General features: G+C 41.7%; 1 protein-coding gene across 1 annotated transcript in view; it reads left to right on the top strand.

Moving 5' to 3' along the window:
• The window catches only part of BMP6 (bone morphogenetic protein 6), a 158,244-nt gene that overhangs the window by 104,796 nt on the left and 36,785 nt on the right, over positions 1-16,663 (top strand). The window lies entirely within an intron of this gene.

Below are 16,663 nucleotides of genomic sequence, written 5' to 3' on the forward strand. Positions count from 1 at the left end.
TTGTTATTCCTTGTAGCTCCCCCTTCCCTTCTCTCAGATACATGCTTGGATAAGAATTTTCTTCTCCAGCGCAGTATTTCCTAAACTCAATCTTGCAGTAAAATGACAAGGCCGTGTTAGACATGGAAATTATTGCAGAGCAACAAATCCAAGATTGTTATTTCACCAAAGGCCCCAGGAAGTGGAGATGAAGAACTGTGAGAGTGTAAGCCTCCAACTCAACCCAAATATGTTTTTCTTGCCCCACTTGTTAATTAGTAAATCAAAACCAAATGAAAAATGCAAATAAGCGCATGCCACAAATCTGTCATACTTTTGAATGTTTCCCAGTTTATTTCTGTCTTTCTGACTTTATCTTATCCATCATGCTCGTCATCTGTGAGTAAAAGCACCCGAAAGCACCTTGGTAGACTGGAGTCAATTTGGGTCTTATAAATAAAACTGCCTGAGAAATGACAGGATTCAGGTGGGGATTATTTAGTTAACTCAGAAGTTAAATGATTTGTATTTTGTAAGAACAGAAAGATGGGAGTGATAAGGCACTATTTTCCCCACTCTTTTAAGTTTCTTACAGGTGTTTTCTATTTTTGTTTTTTTTCTAAATCATATATTCAAATGCTCGAGCCTGGTGAATTTTTTGTTTGCTTGCTTGTTTTTGGTCAGTTAGGAAGCATTGCCTATTCAGATAGACATTTATAATCAAATAGGGCTGAACACACCAGCACAGCTGTTGCTCAAAAGGGACCAGGAGGCCTGGTTGCCCCAGAAAAGGAAAGATATTCTCCAAGAACGGTCCTGGGAGAAGCATTTTGTTGTGTTTTTGCAAGGACGTGGGGATCCAAGTTTTGTCTATTAAAGGAAAGGAATGGCCCGTTCTGTTTGTGTGTTCAGAGCGCACGGCTGTGCTCGGAGACGTTCATGCCCCCCGCGGTGGTATTTTTCCATCCTCTTGTTTCGAACCCCTGGGCATTTAGACACATGTCCTGCACACAGCTCAGCATCTGCGATCACATGGTGGTTTAGAACTGAGGTCTTGGTTCTAAACTAAGGAAAGAGTCAAGCGTCTGTCCCTTGCTGCTTCCAGGCCAGGCCAGCCAGCTCTTGAGAAGTGTGGCTCCTTCAGGTCACTCATTCAACAAATACGTACTGGCCACTGCTTTGTGCAGGTACTGTTTCAGGCACTTGGACTGCATGACGAAACAGAACAAAATTCCCTGCCTTCCGTTGTGGGGCATACATTGGAGGGGAGTTTAACCCTCAGCAGGAGCATGCCTGTTTTCTGTCTCACTGACTACCGTTTCAGTGTTGTTGAGGTAAAGAGGAACAGCCATGTGCAGATGCCCCCGATTAGGGACGTCTGGCCATGGCTGCCCAGGGCTCAGGCCAGCCTGGGCCCATCACGCGGACCAGAGGTTGGACAGAACCATGAGAAAGGACTCTCCCCGTGTCCCAGGGCTTGGCACGGTGGTGCTGCGCTGTGAATAATAGGCCGTCTGATGCGGTGTAACTTAATAGGAATATGAATCCCCAGTAACCCTGGGAACCAAAGCAAGGAATTGGCCTCTCAGTTACTTTTAACTTTCAAAACTTGAACGTTTCCTTAAACCAAATAGCTCCATTGTCATGGTCAGAAGTCCACTGTGGAGAAAGGCAGGATTTAGTGTTTATTTAAGCTGCCACCCAATGGGAGAAACTGTTGCCCAGTGGAGTTTGACTCTCAATTTTTCAAGGGATGATCTTCCATCTTGTGGATTTTTTATGCATGTCTTCTCTCTGTCTTTCCTTCCTTCCTTCCCTACCTCCCTCCAGAAATTTTGATGGGAGCAGGAAAATATATTGGCCAGGTAAGGGTGTATATGAAGAAAAACCTTGATGATAGGGATCCTGATAAGTAAGGCTCTTAAAAAGAAGGCAGTTAGCCAGGCACAGTGGCTCACACCTGTAACCCCAGCACTTTGGGAGGCTAAGTCAGGAGGGTTGCTTGAGGCTGGGAGTTCAAGACCAGCCTGGGCAATATAGTGAGACCCCATCTCCACAAAAAAATAAAAAGGAAAACATTAGCTGTGCATGGTGGTGTTAGCCTGTAGTCCCAGCTACTCAGGAGGCCAATGCGGGAAGATCGCTTGGGTCCAGGAGGTCGAGGCTGCAGTGATCTGTGATTGCACCACTGCACTCCAGCCTCGGCAACTGAGGGAGACCCTGTCTTAAATAAAAATGCACCATCTGGTGTCATGTAGCACTGTTGGGTGTCTGCAGAGCATTTTGGTCATAGGGTCTTGTTTCTCTCCCACCTCTTCGTATATAGATGTTACTACCCTACAAGTAGAGGGAGATTGGTCACCAAATCAGTAAACATGGGTAAATCCATAGTAAATGGGTTATTGATATTACATTCCATCATACAGTAAGATACTATTGTCTTTGTTTCCAGATTTTATGGTCACTCTATAGAAGCTTCAAGGCACTGAAAACAGTTAAGTCATTTGATGCAGTTAAAAAGAGACATTGCTGCCTTTTGAGACATACTGAGCCTGATGGTCCTGTGTTCCTCTCTTCATATTAGACTCTCGACTTTCAAAAAAGAGACAGTCACCATTTGACTAGGGCTTATCACTTTTCAACTTTTCCAGGATTCTTTTGGCAAGAGCATACCCTCTCTCTCTCTTACGTGAGCTCGCTCTCTCCACTCTCTCTCATATCCGTGTTCAATCTTCCTCCCCCTGCCCCTCTTCCTACAGTGTTGCCTCTGAGGTATCCTTTTTTCTTTTGACTATCCTCAGTCTACAGACTGTCTATTTCTCCTTCTCTTAGTCTCTCTGTGACTCCCCTGGATTAAGCCTTGTTTCTGCTCAGACTCAGCAAATATTCATTGTGAACCTACTATGTGCCAGGTGCTGTGCTGGGCTTATCACTCAGTATTCACTGATTCTCCAGCCTCTTTCTGCTCAGAGGTCCTACATAGTTAGCCCTGGAGTGAGGGTGTTTAGCTAATCCCCTTGTGTTTGGGGTGGGCTATAAATGAGCTCTGATGGACCATCTTCAGCCCCTCCAGAATGACCTCTGAGGAATCAGTGGCTGAGAAGGAGAGATGGAGAGTGTATTAGTCCATTTTCAAACTGCTGTGAAGAAATATCCAAGACTGGATAATTTACAAAGAAAAAGAGGTTTAATGGACTCACAGTTCCACATGATTGGGGAGGCCTCACAATCATGACGGAAGGCAAAGGAGGAGCAAAGGTACACCTTATATGGCGGCAGGCAAGAGAGAACATGTGCAGGGAAACTGCTCTTTATGAAACCGTCAGATCTCATGAGACTCACTCTCACAAGAACAGCACGGGAAAACCCACCCCCACGATTCAACTACCCCCCACCAGGTACCTCCCACAGCACATGGAGATTATGGGAGCTACAGTTCAAGATGAGATTTGGGTGGGGACACAGCCAAACCATATCAAAGAGGAAGAGCAGAAGAGAATGGAAGAGGTATATGCCCCCAAAGAACTGAAAACACATACTCACATACAAGTACACGCATGTTCATAGAAGCACTATTCACAATAGCCAAAAGGTGGAAAGAGTCCAAATGTCCATCAATGGATGAACAGATAAACAAAATGTGGTGTGTATCCACACAATGGAATGTCACTCAGCCATAAATAAGGATGGAATGCTGATACATGCTATAACATGGATGAGCCTTGAAAACATGATGCTAAATGAAGCCAGTCACAAAGGATCACATGTTGTACGATTGTATTCATGTGAAATATTCAGAACAGACAGATCCAGAGAGGCAGAACACAGAATGATGGTTGTTACCAAGGCCGCAGGGGAGGAGGACGTGGGGAGCTTTTACTTCACGGGCTTTCTATGGAGGCGATGAAAATGTTTTGGAACCATTTAGAGGTACTGGGTGCACAACATTATGAATGTACTAAAATGCCACTGAATTGTCCACTTCAAAATGGTTAATTTTATGTTATGTCAATTTTACCTCATTGAAAAGAATGAAAGATAAAGGAAGGAATGTGTTAGAGGTCTATTGCTTTGAATTAAGGATGCAATTTAGAAATCTGGCCTGACTTTTCTATGCATGGTGACCTTATGATGTGGCTTGAGTATAATTGAAGTAATTTGAGTGGATTAATTTCCTTCCTTGGCTTCTTAAAATTTAACATGCTTGAAGTTGGCATCCTGAATTTAGAATGCAAAGCAGTATGTGGATTAGTATTCTGGGCCAATAGTACTACTGCTTAAAAAAACAAACCCTGACAGATGTGTTGAGCAGGTTCTCCAGCTTAGCTGTTTGCATCTTGGAGAACTGTTCCTGGGTCCTGGGGAAAGATCACTAGGGCTGGGGTCAGAAGCCTGAATTCTGTTCTGCCTCCTTATGCCCATGGGGGATACTGCAGAGCTCAGGAAAAAGCACGAAGCAGGACCCAGTCCCAGCTCATACATGTGTTCAACACACATTCTTGGGCACCATGTACTAAGCCCTCTATGGGGTGTGTGAAGGTGAACATGACATGGACCCTGCCTTTGAGAGACTTGCAGCCCAGCAGGTAAGGTAGACACGCAGACAGCTGATCATTCTGGTATAAGGTAGGGGTTTGATGCTGAAGATCTCCATGGGAACTTATAGAGGTCTAGAGTTGAGGGTACTAAAACTACCTGGGGCTGAGGTTTGCTGGAAGAAGGCAACTAAGGAAGGCTTCCTGGATTCAGTCTTAAAGAAAGATTTAAAATATTGCTGAATTACTGCAATAAACCAAATGTTGGTTTCCACTCCCCTGCAAATTCGTATCTTGAAACCTAACCCCCAAGGTGGTGGTATTAGGAGGTGGGGCCTTTGGGGGGTGATTAAGCCCTCATTAATGAGATTAGTGCCCTTATTAAAGAGGCCCCAGAGAGCTGCCTCACTGCTTCCACCACGTGAGGGCACAGTGAGAAGACAGCCATCTACGAACCAGGAAAGAGGCCCTCACCAGCACCTTGATCTTAGACTTCCAGCCCCTAGAACTGTGAGAAATACATTTCTGTTGTTTGTGAGGCACCTAGTCTATGATATTTTGTTACAGCAGCCCAAATGGACTAAGACAGTTATCTATTATGTATTGCAAGTAGGTGGTTAGAGTAGTAGCAAAACAGGAACTGTTAAAACTGAATGAAAACATGCCTACGAAGAGTTTCAGTTTGGTATTTTGCACCAAAGCATGAATAATTATAAGAGAAGTAAGAACACTGATGTACCTACCCTTGTTTTATGGCTTTAATTATTTAGGATGACATAGGGGCACCAAGCCTTTTCAGAATTTGGGTTCTGTGACAGTCTCAATCCAGGAAGTGAGAAGGAAAGGTCACTTCAAGGGCAAGGATATTGTATGAGGAAGGCGCAGTCATGAGGTCCTGGGCAGTGTGGCGGGACAAATAGAGCAATTTAAGACCTTCAAAGGTAGAGTTTAAGGTGGGAAAAGGTGAGGAACAAGGCTGGGAGGTGGCTGTGGGATACAGGCTGAAGGGCTGTAGGCAGGCAGGCCTGTTGCAAGTCAGACTTGTGACCCTGGTACTAGCTGCAGTGTGGAGAGTGGATGGACATGGGGCAAAACGCGAGGCAGTGGGACCGAGGCTCTGCATAAGGGCAGTGGTAGTGAAGGTAGTGGGACCCACTGGATTTGAGATACTTCTAGAATGGTGCTGTCCAGTAGAACTCTCTGAGCTGATGGAAGCATCCAACGATGTGCTCTCCAATACCGGAGCCACCAGCCACGTGCGACTCTTGAACACTTTCAACATGACTGATGTGACAGGAACCAAATTTTACATTTTAATGTATTTAAATAGCTCCCCGTGGCTGTAGCTTCTATATTGGACAGTGTAGTTCTAGAAGGTAAAAGCACCAAGGGTTGATGATTAATTGGGCAATTGAGGGTGGCAGGGTAGACCAAGCTAGAGACAGAGAGGCGGGTTAAGTCGCGGAGAATGATGAGTACCACTGTGTGCATGTTGGCTCCAAGTGCAAGAGATACCTGGGGGAAGAAGTATGCCCAGCAGTAAGAAAAGCCTCTTTGGAGAATACTGGGCTGGAGACAGAACTTTCAGAGCTTTCAGTGTTAAATATGGGAGGTGAGATCATAAGAGTGAGTAGCACAGGGAAGCCACTTCACTACTTTTGGCCTCAGGTTCCTGTTGATTCGATGGCGGTCATAATATTTGCTCTCTCTACCTTCTGGGACTATTCTGAAAAATTCAGATGAGATTACGTGCATGAAAATGCTTTGTAAACTCTTCAGACATTAGGCAGAGTTTACAACATCTTTAGGAGTGGAGAGGAATGTGTCCCACATGTTATTTTCCAAACATGAAAGATAAAACAAAGACTTCAAATTCTGGAAGTATTGCAGAGTAGATCATCTGCAGGGCCTCCTGCTAAAAAACGACAAGATCCAGGATAAACAAAAGCAAACTTGCCTAAAGTATGAGTGTCACGGGCTCAGGGACAGCTTTCAGGACTCCCCTGTGGGGGTTTCCATGAGCAAACAAACATAAAAGTTGGGTTTCTGTGAATGCAAAGACCAACACTACCGCTGATCCTGAGACCAGCTTGGAGGCTGGGACAGGGTAGGGGAGAGCTGTCCCTGAGGTTCCCACATTAAGCCGGGACTGTCAAAGGGAGATAAAGTGGTTCTGGCTGGTGGTGTTCCTCACAAAAACAAATGCATATCTTTTTTTTTTTTTTTAGGAAAGAAAAAAAAGTAACCCAATTTAAACATTCAGGATGAATTTCAACTAAAAACTACCAGAAAATCAAAAATCTTAAAACACACAAGGAAATGTACCACCAAAATGTATATCCTCAGAGTGATGGGAGAGTAATTTCAGTCCACAAAGAACTTCACATATGGGAGAACAGGCACCAAGTTAGAAAATGCAAGACAATAATATAGAAATACAGAAAGAATGATAGTATAATAAATAATAGTAAATATATGACAATTTACCATTGAAAATGACAGCGCAAACCAAAGAAAAAGGGAGCAATTTGAATTTTTTTTTTTTTTTTTAATCATTAAGGTGGAAAAACTAGAGTGTGGTAATATGCACCTGTAGTCCCAGCTACTTGGGAGGCTGAGGTAGGATCACGAGCCCAGGAGTTTGAGACCAGCCTGGGCAAAATAGCAAGGCGCCGACTCAAAAAAAAAAAAAAAAGAACAAATGAACAAAACTCACTAATAGATGATTTGAACTACACATTAAACAGTGAAGGAGAGAATTTGTAAACGTATAAATAGAAGACATTATCTAAATCTAGTCCAGAGATCAGGAGATAAATGGTATAAAATCAGTAGCTAAGAGGTGTGAACATTAGAAAGTCTAATGTATATCTAATTGTCATTTTTGAAGGAAACTCTAAAACAGATGGCAGAGAGGCCATAATTGATGAGTGACTGGTTGAGAGTTTTCCAGGACCGATAGGAGCTAGGAACCCACAGACAGATGAACTACGACGGCATCCGAGCAGGGCAGGATGAATAAAAAGAAACACACAAATAGGCACAAAACACTGTAGCAAATGCAGCCTACCAGAAGACAGTGCCATTGTCAGTGGGACCGCAGAACCCAGATCCCCTAGGAGGGAATGCTGAGCCTGAAGGGATGAATACAGGCTGAGAGTTCTGCTCTTAATCATGTGGGGGATATTGTGCCGGTTGTTCCTCGGCAGTGGTGTGGGAGGATCTTTTTCTCTTTAGGCTGGCCCATCTGTGTTTTCATTGGAGAGGTAGCAGTTTTTCTCAAATGTGAAAAAAGGCATGTTTTATAGACTGATTTTTACTAAATGCGGTCTGATTGCTTCTTGAAGGCAGCCCTTGTAAGGGGGCAAAAATGTGGTTATTTGACATTAATGAAACTCTATCAAGGCCGCGATTATTCATTTGAAATCTTTCTTCCTGACGCATGTTTATTGACTTCAGTGCCTGAGTGTGCTCCCTCACAGAAGCCAAGGTCTACTACTAATTTCCATAATGAGACGTGTATAGTGGTAGCTACAAGCATCGCCCCAGTTTGTTTGTTTGTTTGTTTGTTTGTTTGTTTTTCCGAGATGGAGTCTCGCTCTGTTGCCCAGGCTGGAGTGCAGTGGCGTGATCTCGGCTCATTGCAACCTCTGCCTCCCGGGTTCAAGCGATTCTCCTGCCTCAGCCTCCCAAGTAGTTGGGACCACAGGCCTGTGCCACCAAGTGCTTCTGGCTAACTTTTGTATTTTTAATAGAGACAAAGTTTCCCCATGTTGGCCAGGCTGGTCTGAAACTCCTGAGCTCAGGTGATCTGCCCGCCTCGGCCTCCCAAAGTGCTGGGATTACCTGTGTGAGCCACTGTGCCCGGCCTATCTCCTCAATTTAAAGTGACATTAGTACCTATATTTGGGTATGAAAATGGTTTTAACTTGATTTTTAAAAAATAATACATAACTGGTTCACACCTGTAATCCCAGCACTTTGGGAGGACGAGGCGGGCGGATCACAAGGTCAGGAGATAGAGACCATCCTGGCTAACATGGTGAAACCCCATCTCTACTAAAAAAAATACAAAAACTTAGCCGGGCGTTGTGGTGGGCACCTGTAGTCCTAGCTCCTTGGGAGGCTGAGGCGGGAGAATGGCATGAACCCGGAGGCGGAGGCGGAGCTTGCAGTGAGCAGAGACCATGGGCCACTACGCTCCAGCCTGGGCGACAGAGCGAGACTCCATCTCAAAAAGATAAAAAAATAATAATAATAATAAATGATTATTAACCCTTTCTACTAATGATATATAGGTGCTTAATGTCCTAAAGCTCTTTACAATATGTGCACTGGATATCTTCTTAAAAAGTCATTTGGAATAAAAGGGTAGCCCCAGAGAGTTTTGTTGTTCTGGATCTGGATTTGGGTGGTGGTAATATGGATCTATACACGGGATAAGGGAGTCATAGAATAATACACATACATAGTCAAAAAGTGCTTGTGAAAGCTGGTGAAATCAGAGTGGGTGTGGTCTAGTGAATGTATTGAGCCAGTGTCAGTTTCCTGGTTTTGATCTTGTACTTCAGTTATGTAAGATGTTACTATGGAGTGAAACTCGGTGAAGGGTGCGTGGGGCTTCTCTACTGTTTTTTCAACTACTTGTGGGACTATAATTATTTACAATAAAAAAATAAAGTTTAAAAATGTCATTTGTAGCATGGCAGCCAGAAAAAATAAATTCTTCTTGGTATTTGTGATTCTTATAGAACGTGAATACAAATACTTAGAAATATTTGATGAACCCTGGAAGGTAAAGTCTTTCATTTCACCTTGGTCAAAAGTGATTTGGAAAGTTCAGCTCAGTGTCAGTATTACTATTCAAGGTTATATGCTTGCAACATAAAAGTCAAAAGGCCGCTGTCATTACAACCCTTGAAAGACCAGCCAGAAATGTCCTTGTTGCTTAAAATTAAATAAGCTTGTGCCATAGCATGAAAAATTGCTTACATTAGTCAGTGGAATGACCATGTTTCAAAACAATTTCAAGTTTGGTGTATAACTGTAAATGGAAATGTGAAATATTTGGAAAATGTAGGATTTATTGGAAATTATTGTAATTGTCTTAACTAATCTAGACTAAACCAGAGAGTAAGTCCAGTTAGTGAGAGAATAATGAATATGTGATTACTTTTAAAGTAAATGTATTAAATCGATTGTTCTGTTCTTTTCCCTCTCTGTTGTTCTCCTTTTTATTTTCTCTTTTATGTTTGTAGTTTGAGATAGGCAGTGTCTTTGTTTTTCTCTGGACAATTGTAATTGAAATAATTCAGACTTAGTCAGATACCACTCAGAAAATGTCTATATTAAAATATCTTTATTAGCATCAAACAAAGCAGTAGTGAGAAAAAGAAAAATCTTTTGACCAAGGAAAAGTGAACGTACAAATTAATATTAGGATGAAAAAGGAGCAACAACCATAGATAGAGCAGAGATTAAATAATGAGAGGATTCTACGAAAAAGTTTATGGTACTAGTTCGCAGCAACCTGGATGGAGTTGGAGACCATTATTTAAGTGAAGTGACTCAGGAATGGAAAACCAAATGTTGTATGTTCTCACTTATAAGTGGGAGCTAAGCTATGAGGATGCAAAGGCAAAAGAATGACACGATGGACTTCGGGGACTCAGGGGGAAGACTGAGGGGGGCTTAGGCATAAAAGAACATATTGGGTTCAGTGTGTGCTGCTTGGGTGATGCACCAAAATCTCAGAAACCACCACTAAAAACCTTATCCATATAACCAAACCCCACTTGTTCCCCCAAAACTATTGAAATAAAATAAAATTTAAAACAAATTTTGGCAACAAACTTGAAAAATTAAATAAAACCTCTAGAAAACACACACTGACTTAGATTCAGTATTTCTGTGTTTAAAGGAAAATGAGTAATTTAAAATGTCCCCCAATAGAAAACACCAGAATCAAATGATTCTAGAGAGAAGTCTGCCAGATTTTCGGGAGGTATATTCTTGAAAAGAAGGAACAGAAAGGCTCCCCAAATTATTCTAAGAGAAAGTGCAGTAGTTCCCCCTTATCCATGGTTTCGGTTTCCACAGTATGTTCTTGGGGTTTGAAAACAGTTGAGTATAGTACAGTAGGATATTTTGAGAGAGAGAGAGAGACCATCTTCATATAACTTTTATTACAGTATATTGTTGTATTTGTTTTATTATTAATTAATGTAAATTTTACATTTATTTTCCTAGGCATGCATGTATAGGAGGAAACATACTATATATAGGGTTGGCACTATTCACGGTTTCAGGCATCCACTGGGGGCCTTGGAAGGTATCTCCCTCAGATAAGAGGGGAAAATTGTATAACTTGAAACCACGCAATGCCGTAGGAGATGAGAACATCACCAGTCTCACTTATGAACTCAAACATAAAAATTCCAAATAGTACATATGAAAGCAACCCTCTAAACTTTCTCATTAGGTCCAATGCTTTGCAATATGTCTCTTGTTTTCCTATTATTTAATCTTAACAGTACTGAACTGGACTCTAACATCAGACTGAAAGTCAGAGTCCTTGCCGCTCTCCTGATTGCAAAGGCAGTGATGTGAATGTATCATCATTAAGAATGTCCTTATTTTTTTTTTTTAAATATAGACTCATTATCAGGCTAATGGAGTTCTTTCTATTCCTAGTTTGCCATAAAAGAGACTTAAGAAATAGAATAATGAAGTGTCATGAGTGAACAGTGTTTGGCTCCTGATTTCAACAAACAACATTTAGACAGTTGTTTAGATATTTGAGGAAATTGATCACTTTAACAATTTTATTATTATTATTTTACGGAGACAGGGTCTCACTCTGTTGCCCAGGCTGGAGTGCAGTGGTGTAATCATAGCTCACTACAGCCTTGCACTCCTGGGCTCAAGCAGTCCTTTTGCCTCGGCCTCCCAAGTGGCTGGGACTACGGGCAATGCCACTGCACCTGGCTGCTTTAGCAATTTTTAAGTGTACCGTTCAGTGGCATTAAGGACATTCACACTGGTTGTGCCACTATCACCACTTCCTCTCCAGAACGTTTTCCTCTTCCCAAACTGAAACTATGTACTTATTAAACATGAACGTCCCATTCCCCTCTCCCCCAGCCCCTGGTAACTACCATTCTCCTTTCTATCTCTGTGGATTTGACTAGGCTTGGTACCTCATATACACGGAATTATACAGTATTTGTCCTTTTGTGGGTGGCATATTTCACTTCACATAATGTCCTCGAGGTTCATCCATGTGGTGCCATGTGTCAGAATTTCCTTCCGTTTTAAGGTTGAAGAATATTCCATCATAGGTCTGTACCACATTGTGTTTATCCATTCATCCGTCAATGGACATGTGGGGTTACTTCCAGCTTTTGGCTGTTATGAATAATTCTGCCATGAACATGGGTATACAAATATCTGTTCAAGGCCCTGCTTTTAATGCCTTTGCGTATATATCCAGAAAGATAATTGCTGGGTCAATGCTAATTTTATGTTTGTTTGAGGAATTGCTACACTATTTGCTACCGTGCTGCGCCATTTCACATTCCCATGAGCAAAGCACAAGGGTTCTAGTTTCTCTAAATCCTTATCAACACTTGTCAGAAAATGCCCATATTTTTAATAGATCTCTATGAAGTATGGCTGAAGAAGGAGAGGAGTTACTGGTCACCGTTGCCTGCACAGCAGCCATGCCCGCCTATGACACATAAGCCATTCACCCGCTGACAGGCAGACGACCCTCCGCACAGGCTGCCTTGCTCTTAACCATAACTAGGCCTAGGTTTTCCATGTGAGTCTGCCTGTACAACTTCCAGCATGCCTCTAAAAAGGAAAGGGAAAACAGGAGAATGGAACACTGTAAGATTTAGTGATACACATATGGTAGTAGAATTGTTAGGTTTTAAAGGGCAAGGGAAGGATAAACATTATTCCTGGTGTGAGGTGCCTTTGGAGAGAAGCAGTTGGAGAGGATCAGGAAAGAATACAACAGTCTCAGTCACTCTCTGGTTTTCAAGTTGGGTGATGGTTTCCTTGATGCTTTATTATTATGCTTCATTACCTCCATAAATTGCATACATCCTTTTGTATGTATAATTACATAATTTACATTTTAAATCTTAAACCAGCGATTCTTGTTCCTTAAGGCTTTTGTTCCTACATGTTGGCCAAAGGTCTAGGACAGATCAGACATTTCCACTGGTCTAGTCTGAGGCAGAAAGGAGAGAAGGAAGGGAGTTTTATAAAGCCGCATTTGTGCGTTATGTCCTCCCTATTTTATTTAGTATTGAGAGGACTTTTAGAAATGCAGTGGTAGAGTTAGAGCATGCAATATGTTGTTTTGTTTTTATTGTCCTTAAAAACCGCAAACAGAAGAAGCAGATAACCTTGTGTAAGGTGATTACCATTTCAAAAACTGTCTTGACTGGTCCTTGAAATTTAAAAATTCTAGGAATTATTGCCTCAGAGAACACAGCACTGCATTCAGGAGCCACCCACCAAGGCTGATGCTCAGTGAGATTTCACTGACTGCGCTTTCACGGAATGCCTCCCTCTGATTGAAAAAGCTAATTTAGAGGGAGCAGCCGTCAGCCCTCTCTGTAGACTCGTGAATACATTTGGATTACTCAGCAAAGACATACTCCAAGCTCCGAGAACCTGGATTCTCAAATAACAGCCAGTGATGATCATGGCTAACATTGACTGGGCATTGACACCATGGCATTGGCTATTTAGTATAGATTGTCTCACCTAATCTTTAGAAGTGTTATTATTTCCATTTAACTGATACTGAAATGTTAATATAATTTTAACTCAACATCATATAGGTAAGAAAAAGAAAAGCTAGAATTCAACACCAGTGTCGCAGTTTGACATGTCACCAACATTCTTGACTACGACTTAATGGTGACTACATCTGACCCCATCATCAGTAAGCCAAATGTTAATGGGTATAAAGTAGGTACTGAGGGCTGAATTTGGAACTCAGCCCTCTCCCTTTCTCTCCCATTGATATTTCTTGAACTGTCTGGCATTTGAGGAGTCTTGACTCATATAGCTTGAATTGCTGAGCTCATTAGAAACATTACTGTTTTACCATTGTGGTGTTCAAGTGCATATATAGGCAGTAACCTAATTGTATTTATTTCTTATGTCCCTATGAGACGTTAGCAAACGCGCTGTGTAAATTCAAATGCAGGCAAAAAAGTGAGGGGAAGGGAAGAGTTCTGAGCAAACTTCATGAGCAGAGTGAGGAAGGTGGTATAGCTTGGAGGCAAGAGGCACAGGAGCAGCTTAGAAGACCAGAGAGTAATGGGATGGGTGGCGATCAGAGTCTCGTGGATGGCACTAAGGAAGCCATGCATTTTTTTCCAAGAAGGATAAAGGAAAAGAAAGTTCAGGGTGCTTCACGATAACGTTGTTTTGGTAGAGGAAAAATTGGAAAATCCACACATGAGGCAATGGGTTCTATTTTACGTTCTAATAAAATGAATGCTTTGAACTGTGCTTCTGTTTTCTCATTTTTAGATTCTTTATCTCCTCACATCTTCAAATCTGTGAGCGTTTGCCAAGATTCTTCCTTAGTCGTACATATTGCCTCCCAGCATTGCACAATCCTTATCCTTAAGAGTTGCATGTAATTTATCCCCTTCCTGGTAGGGTTAGACTTCCCTTCTCTCTCCTCCCTCCTCTTGTCCTCCGGTCCCCCTTTCCCTTGTTGTGTTAGTTGCCTATTACCGTGTGACAAGTCACCCAAAACATAGTGGTTTAAAACAACAGTGAGTTACCATCTCTCACGGTCTTGTGGAATGACTAGGTTCATCTAGGTGGTTCTTCAAGGTCTCTTGTGCAGCTGCAGCCAGATGGTAGCTGGGGCTGAGTCAGGCAAAGGGCATCCAAGATGGCGTCTTCATAACACTTCTGGTGCCTCAGCTGAGGTGCCTGGGGACAGGCTGGACAGCTTGTCTGTTCTGTCTCTCTCTTCTCCCACCCACTCCCCATCTCTGTTCGCCTCTTCCACCCCTCTGTGTAGCTTTGCTACATGGCTAACTTGGGCTTCCTCACAACATGGAAGTTTCAGAGTAGTCACACTTCTTATATGACAGCTGTCTTTCCTCAGACAAGCATTCCAAGAAGCCTAAGTGGAAGGAAGTTCAAAGCTTATGACCCAGCCTTGGAAGTCACTCGGCACCACTGTTGAAGACTTTCGTTCTGTGGGTCCAAAACAGGTCATAGAGCCAGCCACAGAGCCAGCTTAGAGTCACCGAAGGGAGCAGACCACCCACGGGCATGGATGCTGGGAGGAGTGGTTTACGGGATATGGCATACCTCTCAAAAGACCAGCTACCACATTTCTCCTTTATTAAAAATGTCTGCCCCTTTCTCTGCTCCTTATAACTGAAATATCTTAAAGTTACTGTCTTACATCTTATTTCTTATATTTTTTCTCATTGTTTATAGTAAGGAAGTTTATTGAAAGACTTCTTTGAGGAATTCTTATACATGCTGTCCAGCGAATCTTAAAATATTATTTTCATTTAGTAATATTACAATTAGGCCTCCAAAAGGCTCTTTGAAGAAAAGCTGTGTGACTGTTTTTAGAAAGTCTCTTTGGAAAATCAGATTTGATTCACTTTTTAACCAACGATGATAACATATCAAACTTAAAAGGCAGATCGGTTTTAGGGAAAAGTGATACACCGTCATGTGTGGGTGTCCTTGGGTGAACTTCCCAACAATATTGCTTTTCATGCGTAGCCACTAATTAGAAAACCTGCTCTCTTGTTGGGGCTAAACTGTGGTTTACTTTTCTGGCTGGACTTCTTTTTGCTTATATTCAAGCTTTTACAGAAGCCAAAGCTTATTCTTTTCTAACCTCAAAATAAAAAAAAGGTCTCGAATCTAAAAAATGTGTTGTGTAATTACATGGCAGTTTCAGAAATTCTTTTTAAAAAATCTTGTACCTATAGATGGCTTAACTTAGCTTCTGCAAATGCCATTGAGGACTTAGATTCTTCTGGGGAGTTATTAGCTTTTCTTTTCTTTCTTTCTTTCCTTTTTTTTTTTTTTTTTTTAAAGAAGCTAAATCTCCAAAGCTTTTCTCTGGTAATTATGAAAAACAACATGTGTAAGAGAAAGTGGGAAGTTGGAGGTAGCCAATAATTATTTTTCTACCCACAAACCTTGGGAAAACTCTGCTAAAAGGATTAATTTGCTCATGAGATTTCACTTTGGTTGCCATTAAGGAAAAACGAACAGAACAGCAAGGCAAAAGTGTTCCTGACTCTGGGGAGAAGAGTCAAGGGTTTATGGTGGGAAGCAGAACACTCCTTTTTTCCTTTTACAGCAATTATAAGTGAGGCATCTGAAGTTTGATATCACGTTTCTCACACAGGACTTTGTATAGACATCTAAAAGCTGACTGAAAAATCATCAATAATTGCAATTTCTCATTTGTCTTCATGCAGGAAAAAGATTTTATTTTAAAAACGTATTTTTTCTAGCTTCATTGTGATGTAATTGACAAATATTGTATGTATTTAAGGGGTACAATGTGATTTGATATACTGATTATACATTAGGAAGTGATTACCACTATCAAGCTAATTAATGTGTTTATCACCTCACAGAGACACGGCTTTATTTTTTTGTGGTGAGAATGTTAAGATCTGCTCTTTTAGAAATTTTAAGTATACAATACAGTATTATTAACTCTTGTCATCATGCCGTACGTTAGGTCTCCAGACTTCACTCGTTATGCATAACTGAACCTTTGTACTATTTGACCCTTTCCCCGGTACTCCTCCCCTCTCCCAGCTGCTGGTAACCTCCGTTCTATTTTCTGCTTCTGTGAGTTCCACTTTTTCAGATTCTGCATATAAGTGAGATCGTGCAGTGATTGTCTTTCTGTGCTTTGCTTATTTCACGTCACATAACATCCTCCAGGTTCATCCATGTTGCAAGTGGCAGAATCTCCCTCTTTTTTAAGACCAAATACAAACGCATTTATGCACATACCACATTTTCTTCATTCATCCTTCACTGCACAATAGGTTGATTCCATAGGAAAAAACCTTTTAGAGTCTATCCTTTCCCTGCAGTTTTTTCTTTCTTTCAAT

Source organism: Papio anubis, chromosome 6, assembly GCF_008728515.1.
Source record: "Papio anubis isolate 15944 chromosome 6, Panubis1.0, whole genome shotgun sequence".
Lineage (NCBI taxonomy): Eukaryota > Metazoa > Chordata > Mammalia > Primates > Cercopithecidae > Papio > Papio anubis.